The sequence below is a fragment of the Aptenodytes patagonicus genome, chromosome 5, assembly GCF_965638725.1.
Source record: "Aptenodytes patagonicus chromosome 5, bAptPat1.pri.cur, whole genome shotgun sequence".
In the NCBI taxonomy this organism is placed as follows: Eukaryota; Metazoa; Chordata; class Aves; order Sphenisciformes; family Spheniscidae; genus Aptenodytes; species Aptenodytes patagonicus.
Window position 1 is genome coordinate 1,681,402 of NC_134953.1, and position 18,618 is coordinate 1,700,019.

The window sequence follows — 18,618 nt, forward strand, 5'->3', positions numbered from 1 at the left end:
CTTCTAATACCTCAAAGCGGTTTACCTTTAGATGTGCTTTTCTAAAGTAAATCTTGGGAGGAGAAGGGTTAGTTCTCCAAAAATAGTTGTTCCAGAGATGTGTGGAATCCATGCCATCCCCACTTTACCATTTTATTTTTTCCATTCTCTAAACAGCAGCATCCTTATAGCTGAGGTTTTTTCCCACAGTGACTAAATCCATGAGATTGTACTTACTTCCCCCGAAAGGAAAGCAAAAGAGTTCTATGAAATAGTGATTTTCTGCTTTTCCCTGGTGCTCCTTCTAGCGCTTGAGAATAAATGGACAGAATTCATTTGCAATCCTTAGCAGTCTACATCACAAGAATTATGAGGTACAGTCAGTCCACAGTGGAGATATATACCTTCTGAGCCCAAAAGCACAGGGCACAAAGAGCTATTGAAACAGTTCTTCCCCATGGGCCCTCCAGTAGTTCTCCCTTTGGTTGCAATAATGGAGGGAACCCAGCAAGTCATTTTGTCCTAAGTAAATCAGTTCTTCCTTATGTTACATCAGAAAAAGCCATAAAATCAATAAAAATGTAACCAGCTTATTCCTTTGAGGGGGAAAAAAGTAATCGGTGGGTTCCAGAAGATTTAGGGCATTGTTTTGAAGCAAACTTTTAGAAACTTACTTTGAACTGAGGTTTCTTGAAAGGAAGGTTATTAAAACTAAAAACGGAGGTGATAATGACTTCTGCAGCAGTCAAATGTTAGACCATGAAAAAGTGGGCCATTCAGGCTGGTAATAAACTGTCAAAAGAAACAAACTGTTGAAAATCCAGGATGTTTTTATGTAAATAAAATCGTAGGTGTTAGAGATGGAAAGGAGCTATTAGAGTTCCTCCCTTCACCTACCACAAGCAGATATTGTCTCCAGGCAGAGGACAATATTAGACTGATAATATATACAGCTAGCAATAAGGAGAAAGAAGGGAGAAAACACGTCTTCAAACAGGAAGTATGTTCAAAGATATTAATCTAGTCTAAGCAATTTTATTATGACTTATTGCTTAGGCTTTTAAAATTATTTAAAAACATGAAGGATGTAATTCTTCCCATCCTTTGTCATGAAGGCCATTCACACTAGTGAAAACTGGGAAGAAATGCTAGCGAATGCTGCCCGTTTCATACGGGTCACAAAAGGCTGAAGCTGTCAAGAAAATAGGTCAAAACTCACACATGCTGTTTCATGTGTTAATAAGAAGTGCATGGTATGTGTCATTAAGAGCTAGACCCTTTGCTCCTGTCATGGTTTTGTTCCCAAGTAGTATTCTTGAAGACTATACTCTGCTCTCTTCTGCATTCCCTTCCACTTTTAGAGGGTATAAAAAGAATACTTCCATGGCTAGAAAAGCCTTACGAATCCGCAGCATGTTGTTCTCTATATCCTTCAACTTCAATATGTACTAGAGATTAGTTTGTATCTATAAAAAGAACTACAGCTGTCTGTGCTCGTCTACTTACAAGAGAGTTGAAAAGCATACATTAATTAGGGAGTATTTGTTTGGGAGCACTTCAAAACTCTTGTGTGTACTCCCTGTGTAACTAACAGCTTTGCCTTCCCTTCACCTCTACTGAGACTATAAAAATCATTCAGGGGAAGGCCTATAAAATTCATTTCACCTGAATATCTCTCCAGGTGATTCACACTGTAACCCCAGTGGCATTTGGAATAAATCATTATTAGTTCATATTTCATCTCATCTTAGCAGCTTTATTTGTGTCCTGTATCCTCTACTTGGCAGCCATTCTTTCCGCTTTGCTGTCTCTTTACACCCTTTAACACAGATGACTGATTGGATTAAAATAATTTAGGACTGAGATGATTCATGTTTCAGTTAGTCAACTGTACAGCCTGTTCTGCACTGGAGAGACCACCTGTAGTTTACCATGCACTTGGGTATGTTCCAGTGACTTGGAGGTGTGAAAGGACTAGGGCAAAACTGAGACGCTTCCCTTTGGCCTTTTGTGCAACAGCAGCTGTTCACAGAGCAGCCTGCTGGCAAAGGCAATAGCAAGCTGTGTTGTGAGTTAACAGACAAGCTCTTCACCTCCATGGGCTTGAGCTCAAATTCAGACTTGGGTCACAAGTGAAAACGTTTGGTCTGATCATCCAAGCAATTCTGCAAAACTGCTGAGCAATTGGTCGCTATTGGCGGTCCTGCAAAGAAGGTGCCAAGAACCGGTGTAATAAAAGGCCGTTGCAAAGTCAAGATTGAAGTACAACATAGGCAGCAGTCACAAGTCGCCAATCTTTCCAATTTTCACATACTGCCAGCGATCTTAATCCCTATGTTTTGCAGGTTACAGCCTCATTTTCCATACTTTTGGAAACTGTTTCACATCCACCACTGGACTAAAAAGTGTCATCATAGCATGTGACATTGAGTAAATTTTCACACATTCTCAGGTAAGACAGAGTAGCAAAGAGTATTTTTCTTGAAGTCATATACAAAACCAACAGCAAGCTTGACATTCAGAAAAAAACAAAGGCACCTCCGATGCTTTTTGGGTGTTTCTACAGCTCTTTAGGGCATAACGTGGGTAAGTAAGTCGCATGTGTTCCCGTTTTCCTCAGTGTGACTGGTGCCACTTTTTACTTAGGCCATTCCAAGAAGTGCTGCAATGTGGCCCTCATCTTTCTCTGATCCCTCAGTGAAAGTTATTGCCATTTTAGTAACTCTGACAGGGCATCTGTCTGTCTCTGCTTCTGAACCACTATTTCCGCAGGGCTCTACTGAGAGAGGGCCCTTATCTGCAAAGCAATGTTAGTCAGACAATGGCATTTCAGTGGCCGAGCAACAGGTATCTCAGTTCAAACACTAGTGCTTGTAGTCTTGCAGTTGTTAATGTCACAGGAATGTGAGGAGTCCCATGTTATAAATAGGTTTATATAAAAGCAGTCTTAAAACAAATAAATGAATTATTAGTACTGTCATTCCTAGCAACCCTAGACATGGGCCACAATCCCATACACTAAACGTTTCATGTCGAACAAAAAGATTACTATACCTTCCTCACCCCATCAAATTTACAGCCTAAATGCTCATTTTCAAACTCATGCAAAGTTCACAGTTGTCAAGATTTACAAGTTGTCCTATTAACATCCCTTCTAAGGACAGTAGACTGAGTAGATCATCAGTGTAAGCTTAATAAAGCCAGAAAAGTTTCTCTAGAGCAAATCTAGTCTTAACAGTCTAATATAAAGCACAAACATTAGTAAGAATATTTTTTTTTGTAGGAAAATACTTCTTTTAGTTACAGCAGTCCTGGCAGCAGCAGGGTTCTGCTGGAGACACAGCACAGGAATTCTATGTACCTGGCTCGCAGAGCAAAGCAAATGCTGCAAAAGTCACGTCAGCGTAGGAAAATGCTAGTACATTTTTCAAACACTGATATCACCTCACTGTGTATAGAGTTGTCAGGATCTCGTGATATTAGACTACAAAGCTGGCCTCATGGTGGTTGGCTGGCATATTACCTACAAACACTTTTTGGCAATCAAATTGGCTCTCAAGGTTAAGATTCACCTGAAACCGGGAGTAAACAGTAGGAGCAGTGGCTGGGAAGAATGGAAAGGAATTCATCCCTCCTTACAGTGAACTTTTCCTCCCTACTCTTCTGTTTTGGGTTTTTTTTTTTCTTTTTTAAACTTACACAAACAGCAGTATTGATGCAGATTTAGTACCAAAGATTTTTTTGATCACTTTCAGGAAAATTTTAACCAACCCTTGCCAAGGAGACTTTATGTGGGAGAACCTTTTTAAGACCCACTTTCATTTGGGCTACTACAATACATACTCAGTCATAATCCATCAGATCTATGACCAAGAAGCATGGAAATTCACAGCCAAAATGGCCTAAGTAGGTCTTCTGATGCTGACTGTAACTTGAAAGATAAGTAGAATTTGTAGAAACACCCTTTTTAACTTAGAATCATAGAATCATAGAATAATTTGGGTTGGAAGGGACCTTTAAAGGTCATGCAGTCCAACACCCCTGTCGTGGGCTTGAGTCAAGTCTCAGGTAAGCTGCAGAGCAGAGTGAGCTGCAGCTCAGGTTAAACTGTCTGAGCACACAAACACAGACATAACCTGAAAGTAAAGCTCATCGTGTGCCTCTCAGTCCATTATTGTTTGGTGTTTTCATGTATGGAGTCGCATGTGATTTTCTAATGTTAGTTTGTCCTGGAGGCAGTTATCTCCTACATTAGTAATGGGAAATTTTATGATAGCGCAGTTGCAGTGTATGTTGCATTATATGAATTTGTGGTTCTTTCTCCCCACAAAGAATCTGCTCTCAGTATTATCATCCAACTTCAGTATTCTATCTTTTTATGAATAATTAGCTTCAGCCACTAAAAAAATGAACATGACACATATGTGAAAAAGTTGCTAAGGGGAACTTTTGCGAACCATGTTTTACCCACAATGTAAAAACAAAGCCATTATTCATTTCCCTCAACATTTAGACTTCACTGTGACTTCCACATGTATACAAGAAGATGGTTCAGAAACAGACACAAAAATCTGAGACTACACCATTGGACAGCACAAGCTCTCCCATGTAAAGTTTCATAAAGGACATTTCCTGAATAGGCCGTGGGACACTTAGGGGCATACTTACAATTGCTGTATGTTTTCCACTGACTGGAAAAAATAGAATGGAAAATCCATACCCTTCCACAGTGCCATGCCTGAAGGGTCACACAGAAAGTGACTGTACCTCTAATGTAACAGCACTTCCTTCAAAAGCCCCAGTACTTTAAAAATATATTACATATGCCCAGATGCACCCTTTGGATTGGTATAATTGATTTCTATAAAGTTTTTCAGATGCCTAAAGTTAATCATGTGCATAAACATTTACACAACCCCTGAGGACACACAACTGAAATGAAGGAGTTAAAAGTATGCTAGGTCAGTACTAAAAGTTACTGAATTTTTAAAATATTTTTCCAGTCTACTATTTGCTGCTAACTCCATGGAACTGTACATTAATAAATCTCTTAAGTTTCACTTTTTTAAAGCCAAGGTTAATGCTGATAGATGAGCTGGGCTGCAAACTGTATTGTTATTAGGCCTACTGTGATTTGATGTAGAAAGCAGTACTTTGGTATAGCAAACCTTACAAAGAGGAGGAAGAACAGTCCTGAGAAAATGCACAAAAGTTGGAATCAGAAGTTCAAGATTCTGTTTTTGCTTTTTTCCATGTTTTCTGTGTGACCTTGGGAAAATTACTTTTCATATCTCAGCATTTCTACCTGTAAAATAGATATAATATGCTCTTCATCATCATGAGGCTACTCTCAACTAGCTTTTGCAGTTTGCTCCAAGATTCACAACTGGAAATATCATTTCTTTCTTCCACTGTTCATGTTTTCTTCCTTTACTGTACAGTTATCAAAAAGTCTAAACTATACTATTACATATGAAAGTCAGAGACTGTTACTGAAGTGGATAAGGGATGCATCGTAATTCATTTTCTCAACAGGAGTTATTCAACAGAAATAATTTACAGACGCCCACCAAGCTGACTTCAGTTATCATTTACAGGTATATTTTACTTTGTAACATGAGTCAACTAGAATCAAGCATTTTAATGGTAAAATGTAACTCATAAAAACATGTATCATGCAATTGTGTACATTCTTTGATCAAAGTGCCCGATAGGTAATAATGTATTCCCCTGAGGAAGTTGAATATTAAAAATCACTGGATCAAATTTTGCTCTACTGTACCTAAGCAAAAAGAAAAACTATCTGTGAAGAAGGTGCTGAAACAGATCTATGGGGAGAAGCAACTAATTAACAGGAGATGATTTAAGAGAGGGATCCTTGAAAGAGGGCTGAGGCCTCATAGGTAAGGTTTGTCCCTTGAAGTCAGCAAAGTCCAACAGACAGTAGAATCATTTTTAGGTTTTTCTGCTCTATTAATGGGGCAAAAATTGTCAATGGGAGAAGGGAGTCATTGACCAGCAGTGTCATCCAGGAAATAAGGGCAACATTAACAGGATGAAGCACTACAAAATCAAACCAACAAGATTTTCACAACCTTCCCTGGATATTGCCTAGAATGAAAATCAGAGAAAACTGCATAGTGGAGCCTGCTCTGAACATCAGATAGTTGTTTCTGTCCTGTCCAGACATGAGCTACCCTTTTCAAGGTCAACTTCTACTTTCATGCACAAAAGAGCTCCATTAATGTAAAAGGATTTAAAGTAGGGCAATTCATCAAAGTTTGAACTCCAATAAGTGTTAAGAATACAGCGAGGCTCAGCCATAAAAGGAAGGAATGAAGGAAAGAATAAGACTATATTCTTAAAAACTTACAGAAGCATTTCTAGTGTCTGGAGCATGTGGTTGCTATCACAGAGCGCTGGATTCTCTAAGGTAACTGCCCAGTGCTGAGCTGTGACTTTGAGGAAATCAGTTCTCCATCAGACTGTGAGTAGTATTAATACACACTAGACTGGTCATAGTCATAAACACATAACCAGAGAATAGAATATACCTCAATGTTTTGGCTAATACCTCTCCCCTTATTTGTCTATATTAGACATGCTATGCAAATTCACTTGGAAAAAAAGACGAAAATAAGAAAGACAGGTTTAAAAACAAACCAAGAAAAATTGTTTTTCTCTTTTTTAACCAAAAGTTTCAGATCTGAATTTAGAAGTTCTTTCCCAGTGCCACCGCTCACCTTCATCCTGTCATGCAGACTGCAGACAGCCTGCTCAGCTCAGTCCACACCTCCTAGAGATTCTTCTCATTTTCCCTAGTCCCAGCAGAGAGTGACCAGTCAACTCTTTGCTAGCTAATCCACAGGGCCAGAGGGCAGGCCTTCACTTACCCTTTCCAAGGACCTGGCATGAAATAGCTGTTTCTCACCTCACTTCTCTTTGTAATCCTGATCTCTTGAGTGCCCGTAAACTCAGGTCTCAGCTCCCTTCTACCGGGCAGATCCTGCAGTCAAGCATTCCTTGTCACTCACCCCAGAGACAGTCCTGGAGCAGTCCAGCCTTCAAGCCCTCCAGGGTCTTGCCTCCCAGCAGTGTCACCATCCTCTTCTAGTTCTCACTAGTTCATACTTCTAGTACCCCTTTCCAAGCAGTCCCCAATGCCCTCAGGTGCCGAAGCCAGCATTAACTAAACAGCCCCCTCCTGGCTTTTAAAGAAACCACGTATGCTTCCACCTTAGCATGTAAATAGATGGAATCTGGGTTTATAATAATCCTCCAACTGTTATTTAAAAATATGAATCCTTTTGATGCTGCTGTCCTCAGCTGAAGTCTCTGACTAACAGAAGCACGTAGCAGAACCCTTAATGTGTACTGACACATCTTATTCGAAGTGCTGTTTTCTAGATGCACTGGTTAAAACTCACTTTCTGCTGCTCCTCAGTGAAGTAAGACGAGAATTTAATCTGATGAAGAACAGAGCTGAGGTAGTAGCATCAGGAAGCTCAGTGGTTGGTCGCATTCACTGCATAGATTCCTTCTGAAAATCATCCCTCTGAAAAAGAAAAAAACACACCAATCTTTCAGGCCCTGAATCATTATGTTCAGTCAGATGAGAAATAAGTTTCATCAGTAAAAGCTGTTCTCTTTGGGCACTGCAGAGACCGTTTATTTCAACTGAAGGAATTAAAAACATGAAAACTCCATGAAACATCATGTGAAACTCCATTTCAATAAATCACATCCATTTTAATTCTTGCTTTACCCCAAATTGTTACAGTAGAGGATGACCAAAGGCAAAGGAAGCAAAAAAGAAACACAGTTCAGGATACCCATTAGCACTGCACCAAAATAAAGTGACTGTAAATAAGCTACGGAAAATCCTGAAGTGTTGCAAAACACAACAACTTTATACGAAACATGTCTCTTCTCTTTCCTGTTGTAGGCCACTATCAGCAAAGGAACTTAGCGTTACCATCTCGTGTCAGATTTCTCTTTGCTTCTTTCACTGACTCAACCCTCCTTGATTTTTCTCATGCGTAGGAGCCAGACCACAGTGATGTCAGAGACAGGGCTAAGGAGGTCACAGCATGTGTTAGAGGGCTGCATCTGGCAGCTTCCCTTCATTGTGCTGTCTCCTGAAATAGAATGAATCCCCATCACAGCTGAACCTGCTCCATTTTTACTGGGTCACAGCACAAAGGCAATTGCTTATTAGGTCAGGTCATAAACATGGCAATAGTGTGAGCTGCCTGAATTCCAGCTTTTAAAAATAAAATTACTGCAGGAGTTTTCAAAATAACACAGCTGACTGTCCAACATCATTGGAAGCCATTTCTGGGAAACCTAGGATTTTGGTTTTAGATAAGATCCCTTGCTTGTGCAAGGGATATTCAATTGTACTTCAGCAATTGAAACTCTTTGGAAGTCCCAGCCTAAGTACTAATGCAACAGTCCCAGCTATTGCATATTCAGTGCAAATTACACTCAATATATCAGTTGATTTGACAAGTCAAGAGGACACCATAATGTTTCTGTTTCAATGTGTGACTAACTTGTAGGCACCTGTCTTTCTCTGCTTCCTCCCTCCAAGAGCTAGTGGCTTGGTTCTACTCAAGAAACATTGGTTCCAGCAGGATTATTTGACTTCAGTTATAACTTCACTGTTATTATTTTACTTGATCTCAATTTGCAAGATCTCATCAAAAGAAAAATGCTCATCACAGAGCGCACATTTCACTGAAACTTTCATTCCAGTCCCTCTACAACTAATATCCAACTTGTAAAGGAAAGGGCTGTGGAACAAAGTAAGATAAATAGAATAAGGAATAAGACATTCCTGTTGACTTGTCTGAGAGTTCTGTTCTTGTTAATTCGTGCATTCCTCTAAACATGGGGGAATTGAATCAGGTTACTCATATAACAGGATCCTGAATTTGTATCCCACTTGTCCTCCCTTAGGCCACTGAAACTCAGTTGGAAAGCTTGGCTGACCCTAAACAAACTTTTTATTATTGAAATTGCCAATAAAGCTACATATTAAATTCATTTGTTTATTTTACTTATTGTGACTGAACGGAGGTAGTCAAGAACATTTTTTTGACACGGTGTGCCTTTCTCTGCTAATCCTTCATTCTGCTGACTGCATGAAAACACTGTGCAAGTGCAAATTGCATAGACGATTTGTCAGTTCCCGTCTTACATGAGTGGTACATTTTGCATCTGACCATCAAGACATGCCTGATCTTTCTTCCTCTCAACTGAGAAACAACCTTCCTACACACCTTTCAAACAGGAAAAAAATTACCACTTGGGAGAATCAAGCTAAGTCAGCTAGCACACTCCTTCAGCCTGCCCTTCTTGCTTTGACTTCAGTTCTTCCCTTATTCCCAGCACAACCAAAAACACTAAGAAAGGAATGGAAGAATGTGTGAATGAAAACCGAGACGACTTTGCTTAAATCATTATTAAATAGCCAAGTCCTCATCTGAAGCAGTTCTGTCACTGTATTTTGTTGGAGCATTTGGCTACAGTCTCCTAACTGATGTTGAGTAGCAAATGTTTGCTTTTGCACATATTCTCTTGTGTAGATTTATGTAACTGGCAGGACAGACTGCTAGCATAAATGTTTTAAATGAAAACTGTTGTGCTTAGGTTTCAGTCTAGTTTGTTCTATTTCCCTTTTAACAGACATACTGCTACAATAACAGCTTACTCCAGGTTATCTGTTGAGGTGGTGGTGTTAAACAAATTTACTTTATGCCTGAAGGGCCAGGAAAAATTCTGTGGGATGTTGAAAAGTGGGGCACCGAGATGCTACCCTTTTTGAAAAAAAACATATACCAGCAGTCATTCTCCAGGGGCTGCCAAGTTTATTTTAAAATCATTATCTTCACCTGCAACTACAAAGTGGCCAAAGCATTACTTGTAGGCCACTGTGAGAAAAGCCGCTGAGCCAGTTCACATGTTCTATCTACAGTTAAATGAAAAATTCTCAGAAAAGATGGGTCATTTTGCTCCTCCTTTACTGCTTTGATGCAGTGAATGTATCAGCAGCAGAGCAAAATATTTGTTACTTCTGGTTTGTTAAAGTAGGTGAGCTGGGCAGTCTTTCTTCATTTGGATAATCCAAAGGTCATATATCCCTTTGTAAATACCTCTTTTAAAAGGCGCTGGGAATGTGTATTTTAATGCTCACACAATTTTTTAGTGCTCAAGGAAAAGTGGTGCTTGAGTTAAGCCCTTATTTGGAAGAGCCAACTGGCTCACAGTTTTCTCAGCTAAGTTTATCCTAGTCTTCAGATGTCACAATTAAAATTGTTCCAATAAATCAACAGGCTCAACTGAACAAATCACCAGATCAAGGCACCAAGTAATCAGACTGAACAAGACTGATGCTCATCTGACACTACTTTGTGGTAAGTATCAAAGATAATAGTTCTGAGCCTTAACTCCCTCTGTGACCTTGACAATTCAATTTACTGCAGTGCCCAAGTTTATCTGTAAATGGGCATATCGTTTACTCTGCAAGGCAAAATTAGGAAGGTTTTGCATAAAGGTTGCAAAATGTAACCTTTTTTCCATACTCAGAGGATTAGCAGTGCCTGTTTTAAGAAAGATGCAATGATGGATTAATCAGCCTTCAACTGAGAGATACAGAGATATTGAGTGAAACAGGTGGGAAGAGATTCACAATACCTTTCCCTTCGTACAAACAGCATGCATTTACAACTGAATACTTGCAGTTGAACAGTGAGCTAGAATTAAGAGGCCAACATTTATTTAGACAAACAAACTGAAAATAGATCAAGTTTAAACTTAAAGAGAATTCCAGCATTTCTTCTGTCTAAAATCGGAGCACAAGATTTGTGGATATTGTGTAGTCAACACTGACATTTTGAGGCTGGATTGGCCCCAAGTATGAAAGCAGCCTGGGTTATGAGCCAAGCTGCATTGCTGGGGTTCATCCTGCTGACAGCCCATCTTGAATTACCTACTGCCATAACTCCATTTTTACTCTGTACTAGGAATGTTATGCTAATAATGTAGCTCAGGGAAATGACAGGAACAGTCCAAGGAGGTTACCATAGGGACAGCCTTCTTTTTTATGTTTGAGCAAAACTCTAGAGTTGCAATTCACAATGTTTTATTGAACTCTATGTAACAGCTTGACGTTTTGATTGTTCTGTTTGCTTGCTTGCTTGTTTGCTCTTGTATGTGGGCAACATTAGGAACTTTGCAAAACTGGTAAGGTAAGACTGAAAATAAGAATGACCAATCTCTGTCTTACAAGGGTAAAATTACCAAAGTAGAGTCACTCTAAAAATATGGATCTCATCTGAGTTGTGTTTGCTACATTTTCCTAAGATTTTCTGTAGAATATCTGAAAAATAAAATAATTTTGAAGATACAAAATATTAGATTCCTTTGATAGCTTTTTTTGCCAATGCCAGAAATTAAGCTACAATCTCACGTGAATCAGACTGTTAACTGGACATACCTATAGTCCTAATTTTAAAGAAATTCCTTCCAGTCTTTTATCAGAAGGGAAGTGAAAATTGTGAGTTGTTTTGCAAATTGCTTATTAATTCGCTAACGACAGAAGGAACAGATCACTGAATCTCCTGCCCCTTACATAGCATGTGCAAAGGACAGTGAAAGTCACAACTGCTAAGCAATAAGCAGTCACAAATGGAAAGGCCTCATTTACTGGAGCTGTTATAGTTTGGGTAAATGACAGTGCAAACGCACCCCAGATCTGCACTCCTCTAAAAGTTAGCACTTGTGTCTGAACAGTCACATCAAAGTCACTGTAGAGACATAACACCTACACAGCCCATCAAAACCAAAGGTAATATCTTATTATTGGTTGTAATCAAGTAGAGGCTCCCAGAAAGCCACACTCGTCACTAGTTTATTTCTGAACTCAGAACTGTAACCCCTTCAGCTGGGCAGGGAATGAGATCAGACATCAAAAGCATTATCCCAGGAGAAAGCACGTCCATATTTTGTGCTGCAGTGTACTTACTTTACACGCTAATTTTCCTAACACCGTCATTGGTGAGGAACCGCTCAGTAGCTGAGGAGGCCAGCCTTGCTGGGCAACAATCATTCTTTTACATTTCCATCCGTGATGGTTGTACCTTCAGTTTACAGTTACTGCAACTAAACTATGCAGACAGCTTACCAAAATGCCTCATAACCCTAAGGAAATCATATTGCAGAAATATATGAAAAATGAGGGGCTTATTTACGAGGGAAACAATCTTTCTGTGACTGATCTGAGGCTGAACAGTTGGGGAGATCAGATTGTGATTAGAAGAAAGGACAAAAAACTTGGAGAAAGACTTGTGGAAAACCCAGAATTAGCCCTTGACAGAACTATCCGAATTTCCCAAGCAAGGAAATTGCCCAGGCTGGAATGAAACTCATGGGTCAAAAGCAAATCACACTGAGTGAGTCACAGAGAAAAATGGACAGCTAAATCTACCAGTAAGCTAGTTTCCAGAAAGCAAACAGGACTGTTTGCACAGGGTGGCCTGGCCAGAGCAGTCTCAGTCTCCAGCTTTCCATACTAAGTGGTGATCCTGAAGGTGTTTCACAGAACTATTCCAAGGCAGGAATAGGTAGGTCAGCAATATATTTTTGAAATGTTATTTAAAATGCAAGTTTAATACTGTCACTAGTGCCTGCTAGAAAAAGAGAACAGAGGATTTTGTCCCTCCAAAAGACAGGCACAAATTTCTGGGAACAAGTTTGTAGGCTCTTTTAGAGAGTGCTGAGCAGGTAGAGCTCCCATACTTTCAAATTGCCTGGCCCTGAGTGACTTAACGAGCAACACAAAAGCTAGTGGATACCACCCTGTTTCAAACAAAAACAAATTCTGAAGGAAAACTGAACCACCACTTATCAGAACAGGATTATGGGCCAATCTGCAGTCATCCTTGCTGATGTGTTTACCAGGGAGCAGAAAATCAGGTTGCTAAAAGCCTTGTAAAGGTTCAGGTATAAGCCCTTAAATCTAAATAGGATTTTTTCTATCACATGTAGAATGGAATAATCTAACAGATCATCACCCTTTTCATAATAAAATAAACATAATTTCCCTCCATCTGGGTCATGTTTTCCAGCCTAAGTCATCAATTATGCTACTTTACAAGGCTTGCTTATCTGCAGGAGAACTACTTGTGGTCATTTTGCAGCTTTTGTTACGTAAAGAGGGCACCTAAGAGACAGCAGAGTCGATGAGGAATTCAAAGGATGACAAAGAGCTACAGCTAACGTCAAGAATAAAGCATGTATTTTCATCCTGATATTCGTTAACACAGATCCCACTGCAAAAAGCCTCTGACAATCAAAATTCCTACCCTTTAAACATGCTACTGAGGGTCTGAGGAGGGTTTTAAATGCACATGCATATATCATATGATTAAAATAGTACAGAGCATGCAGAAGTGCCTAGCCACGTGCCACAGAAAGTCAAATCAGATTCTGCCCTCATTTATTCCCACCTAATCTTCCTAAAGAGAATCAAATAGCCTTGATGCAAACAGGGTATGAACTTGTACAAAAGGGAGGCTTACAGCACGGTAAAAGCATTACTCAAAGCTGAAAAATGAAATATCTCTTGAAGTTCTGAAGCTTTCTGGCAGAAAAGGAAAAGATGTTTAGGTCTTTTGTTATACCAACTTCAGGATCAAATAATCACTTACTTGAAAAGTACCTCATTGCACAGCTATCCCCTGCAAATATCCATTATTTTCATTAATTGGTAGATATAAAAGTATCTATCATCATCAGAGTTGGTTAGCATCACCATTTGTAAATAAAGATACACAAAGTTTAAATAAATTTGAGTAAATTTCTTACATTTTACCATACAATTTCATTGCTGCCTCAAGACCAACCTAACAGGCAATAGTTCATAGTTCTGATAACTGTGTAATAAGAAGCAATTCTAAAAAAATACTTGGTATTTCCATGGCTCAAGGCATCAGTAGCCACAAACAGCCATTTTAAAATCAATTTTCAAATTGCTTTCTTTATTAAAAGACAAATTGAATACACTGCTGTCAGCATCAACACTTTTTTCCCTAATGAGATGTATAATTTTAGCTATGAATGAATTTTGGAAAAAGTGATATCTAATACGCTGTTGAAAATTAAGTGATCTGTAAAACTGACTGTGCACAACGCTATGGTATGCTTTTCTTCCTTCCACAGCAGCCATCCCATTATTTTCTGTATTTTTTTTTTTTGGAAAAAAAAAAAATAGTTGCAAGGATTTGGGTTTTATAATCCATGGTAAAACTGATCTGCTCTATTTGCACATCGCCTTAGGTCTGACAAACCTTTCACATAAACGGCATTGTCTTGTAGTAATTATCGATAACTTTAATGCTCCATGAAAAGCAATGTATTCAGGCATTTGACAGGATGCAAAATGTTTCCTTCGGCAACGTAAGCCGGCTTGTCAGTGGAATATTTTTGTCACTAACATTAAGTCACAATCCCTATGAATACGAACTTTGGCCAAATGTAAATACAGAAATAATTTAGATCATGATTTCCTGGCCTGGCCTGTACATCCTGCGTATTGGACCAAAAGACCCCACTTAATGTGCATCACAGTCAGTACTTAGGCACAGTGCACATGTGGAATAAAGAGACTTTAGGCTCCGTAAGACGAGAAATACTAAACCCCAACTGCAGTTCTTTTAAGCAGGCTAGAGCTGTGCTGAGAACGTACTCAAAGTGGTTCTTTGGTATTTCAGCGATGCCGTTGCTGGGTTTATTCCCGCACACGACCTGTGAGACACTGTCGGACTCATTCCTTCCGAAGGTTTTGTTAACCGCTGCCACCCGAGACCCCGCGCACGGGGGGGGGCGGTCCTGCCTCCGCGCTCGGCGCAGGTCTCGGGGCGCTGGCAGCTGCGCGCCCCGCGGAGCGCCGTCGGCTGCCGCTCCCGCAGCCACCGCCCGCTGAGGCGCGCTCCGGGACGAGGCGCCTGTCCCTGGTGCTGACGGGGCCGCCGCGCCTGCCGCGGGGGAACCGCCGGCCGGGGAGCCCCGAGCGCGGTCCCAGCGAACCGCCCTTCCTCCCTCCCTCCACAGCCCCCCCCCTGCGCCCTGTGAAGGCAGGCGCGATTCCTGGAGGAGCCGAGCTCAGCGCGGCTCCCGCCTCGGCCGGGAGCCTCCCCAGCCCGGGGTGTTTTCGCTCCTGTGCAGATCCCAGGCGACTCAGGTGGGGCACCGCAGGGGTTCGAGTGCTTCAACGCTGGGGAACAGGCTTTTTTGTTTTTAAACAAACTCATAAAGCAGTTATCTCGGTCATTACACCGAGAAAACAGCTGCCCTTCTTCAAGATACTTTTGGGAGCAGACTGTAAAAAATTCACACAGCGCTGCTGAATAGAGGGATGTATGTGGCGGGTAGCTCGGATCTTGACCAAACTCAGCAGCCATATGAAGTTACCACAAGGCTAAGTATTAAAAAATGGGAAAAAAAACTCCCTTAAATTCAGGTGGGCAATCGCGTCGTTCATTCTGTATTTTTTGAAAATTTTCGTCCAAACCCTTTTTCTCCTCTTGGGCTGTCGTTTCAACTTTTCCACTCAATCAGAACGACCATTACCTATCAACACCAGTGAACCACTGAGGGGAAAAAAACTTCACTCCCGCTTTCCCTAAGGGGAAATCACCGATTTCACACACGTTCCGGTGGTGAGTAAATGGGGGGGCGAAGGCTGCAGGCTCCCAGCCAGCAAAGCATTGAAGCACATGCTTAAGAGCTTTTGCTGAGCTTGGGCAGGACTCTGCTTTCCCGCCCACCCCGCCGGACCGCTGGCAGACGAGGAGCCAAGTGCCCCCCGCGGGGAGTGCCGGGAAGCCGGGGCAGCACCCGCCTCTCGCGCCGCCTTCCAGAACGTTCCGGGTCCCTCCGGAGGGCGCAGCCCCCCCCCCTTCCCCCCCCCCGCCGTCGCCATTTCTTCCCTCGCCGCGGCCCTGAGGGCACCCAGACGCGTAACGCCCGGCGCCCCCCGGATACCTGCTCCCCCGGCGCTCAGCCGAACCGCTCCCCACAGCTTTGTGTCACCTTCCCGCTCTGACACCAAGGCCAAGAGGTGATCTCCGTTCAAAAACGGATTTCTTAAAAGTGTTCGGGCACCGCAGATAACGGTTTCTCGGTTAACGGTCACTCCGCAACCGCCCGCGGCGGCAAATCCCCTCACGCTCCTCCTCGCCCGCCCAGCGCCCCCTCGCGGCGGCCCCGGGGAAGCCGCCTCCCCTCAGCACGGCGCTGGCGGCGCCCGGTGGGCACCGGTGACCCGGGCACGCCACGCCCACGCGCGGCGGAGGCGCCCGGAGGGGCCGCGGGCGCTTTCGGAGCTCCACCTTGGCGGCAGCGGCGCCTCTCTCGCCTTGGGAACGGGTGGTGTCAGCGGCGCTGCCGCCTCTCCCGCTCCTCTCAGCCCCCCTCGCCGGGGCCGCCCTCTGGCTGCGGGGGCGGCGGCGGCCCGGCGGGGGGGGATGTCCGTGGGTGCGTGTGACCGCAAGCGCCGCCCGCTGAGGGCAGTAGCGGCTCCTGCGGGGGCGGGGACCTCCGCCCGCCGGTCCGCTCGGGGGCTCGGCCGCGGCGGAGCGGCCGTCCCACGCCTGCCCGCACCCACCCACCGCGGCTGCGGCGCGACACGGTAAAGCACTGCGTGGCCGGAGGTGGCTGTGGGCGCCCGGTCGGCCTAGAGTTACCGGTTGCGCTACTCGAGATACTGCAAGTGGGCAAGGTGGGTCGCGCCGCGGCGCTGAGGGAAGGAGCGGCGCCGGCGCCAGGGCGAGGGGACGAGCCCTGTCACGCAGAGCGGGGCCGGGGGCGGCGGGGACCGCCCGAGCCCCGCAGCCTCCAAGGGTCCGCGTCTGCGTAGAGAGAGCAGGCTGCGAGCGCTCTCCGGTTAAGAGGTCAGCAGAAAGCCTAACGGGCAGGAAAACGCAGGCGCTGTGCTAGCCAAAGACGGCTCGCCAACGACGGCTGTAAGGCGGGAGCCACTTGCTGTCTTTAAAAGTCTCCCTGCAGCTTTAAAGAGTTTCTCTAGTGGAAAATGTTGCCCAGTAAAGCCTTTACTGGGAAGGCAGAAACGAGTAGGTGAGTCATTTGGCTGAAATCCGACTTTTGGGAGCCTGCTCAATTTAAGATTAAATCTTGCATCCTTGTGCATGTGGGCATACGCATAGGGGCACACAGCTGCATCAGCGTGGTGTAGTGATCCTTGAGGAATCTGTGCAATGGAGAAATTACATTGGCGGCGCAGGATCCCTCTTCTAAGCCTTGTGCACGTTCATTGTGCTGTGCCAAACCTCAGGCTCTCTGGAGGCAAGCCCACACCGTAGAGGTCCTGTGACATCGATGTCACAGCTCTGTCCCTGGTCTATGTGGAGCTGACAATGATCTGCACATAGCCTCTTTAGCCATTTTTTTGTGTGTGTTTGGGCTTGTTTGGTTTTTTTTTTTCTTCTGCTGTTTTCTCTTGTAAGCCGAAACAGTGAATTAGGATCCCCTGCAGCAAGGCACAAATTACAGTAGTCACAGGGTTGCTAGAAACTTTCCTTGTTTCCGCTCGGTCAGGGAAGAACCGATAAAAACAGAACAGCAATGCATTTTGCAGCCTTCTCTTTCTGGTTCAAGTACCTGTGTTAGAAACTGAGCCCTGCATTTTAATCCAGTTGCTGCTGTTGACTCATTTTGTGACCTAAAGCTGGTAACTTAAGCGCTATGGCTACATATGTAAAAAGGAGATGGTAACAACAACAGATGTTTAGGTGTTCTTTACCTTAAAAAAAGAAATTTGATATCTTGGCAAGGTAGGTGCCATAGAACTGTTAAGTATTACATGCTGTAGTGGGTGCCTGTAAAAACAATGACTGAAATGCTGGTAAGGTGAGAACTGAGTAACATAACACTTAAGTCTTTTTGTAATACAGGAGCAAAAAAGTCTTTGTAAACAGTCTGGGCAGGTACCTTTTCCTCTCCCCTTCCCTTGGTAGCCTGTCTCTCCACAGGTATGGTTTCCAGTTTAACATAGTTACCAAAAATCTTCAAATCTTTTAAAGATCAAGTCTGACTACACTATGGTATATACCCAGTCTTTTGTGGTAGTGAAAAGAGGTCATGGCAGGAAAAAAAAAAAAGGCCACCTAGCAGGGAAAATGTGTGAAATGTCAGTTTTCTGTAATGGTGAAAGTAGTCATGGCAAAGGATCTAGAGGTGAGGGTAAACAGCAAATTTGATTCATCAGTAAGGTGATACTGGCAGCAGCAAACAGCCAAACAGAAAACAGAGCTGCATTTCTGAAGGCATTGTATTACAGAGAAGGGAGATAATATTCCATCATTATATTGCTCCAGCATATCTCCCCAGGAATACCATATTCTGCTGGGACCCACAAACCACATTACTAGAAAGGTGTCAACAAAGCAGAATTTGATGAAGCCAAGTGTGATAGAAAATTTAGTTTCTTAAGAAAGATCAAAATACAGGACTTAAGACAACTTGATAAAGGGACTAAGAGGAACTCAGAAATACAAAGTTCTGTGAGAATTGAAAGATTTTGATTAAATGGGTGAAACAAAGCTGTACATGGAAGTA

General features: G+C 42.8%; 2 protein-coding genes across 3 annotated transcripts in view; one reads left to right on the forward strand and one right to left on the reverse strand.

The window, feature by feature from the left end:
- The window catches only part of WAPL (WAPL cohesin release factor), a 161,093-nt gene extending 144,894 nt beyond the window's left edge, over positions 1-16,199 (reverse strand). For both annotated transcript variants that reach the window (XM_076338293.1, XM_076338290.1), the window contains exons 1-2: positions 16,027-16,199; positions 7,407-7,534 (exon numbers count right to left, since the gene is read on the reverse strand). The gene's annotated coding sequence lies outside the window, so the exon portion shown is untranslated. The remainder of the gene's footprint in view (positions 1-7,406; positions 7,535-16,026) is intronic.
- Positions 16,200-16,607: 408 nt separating this feature from the next.
- The window catches only part of LDB3 (LIM domain binding 3), a 136,117-nt gene continuing 134,106 nt past the window's right edge, over positions 16,608-18,618 (forward strand). The window contains exon 1 of the mRNA XM_076338296.1: positions 16,608-16,762. The gene's annotated coding sequence lies outside the window, so the exon portion shown is untranslated. The remainder of the gene's footprint in view (positions 16,763-18,618) is intronic.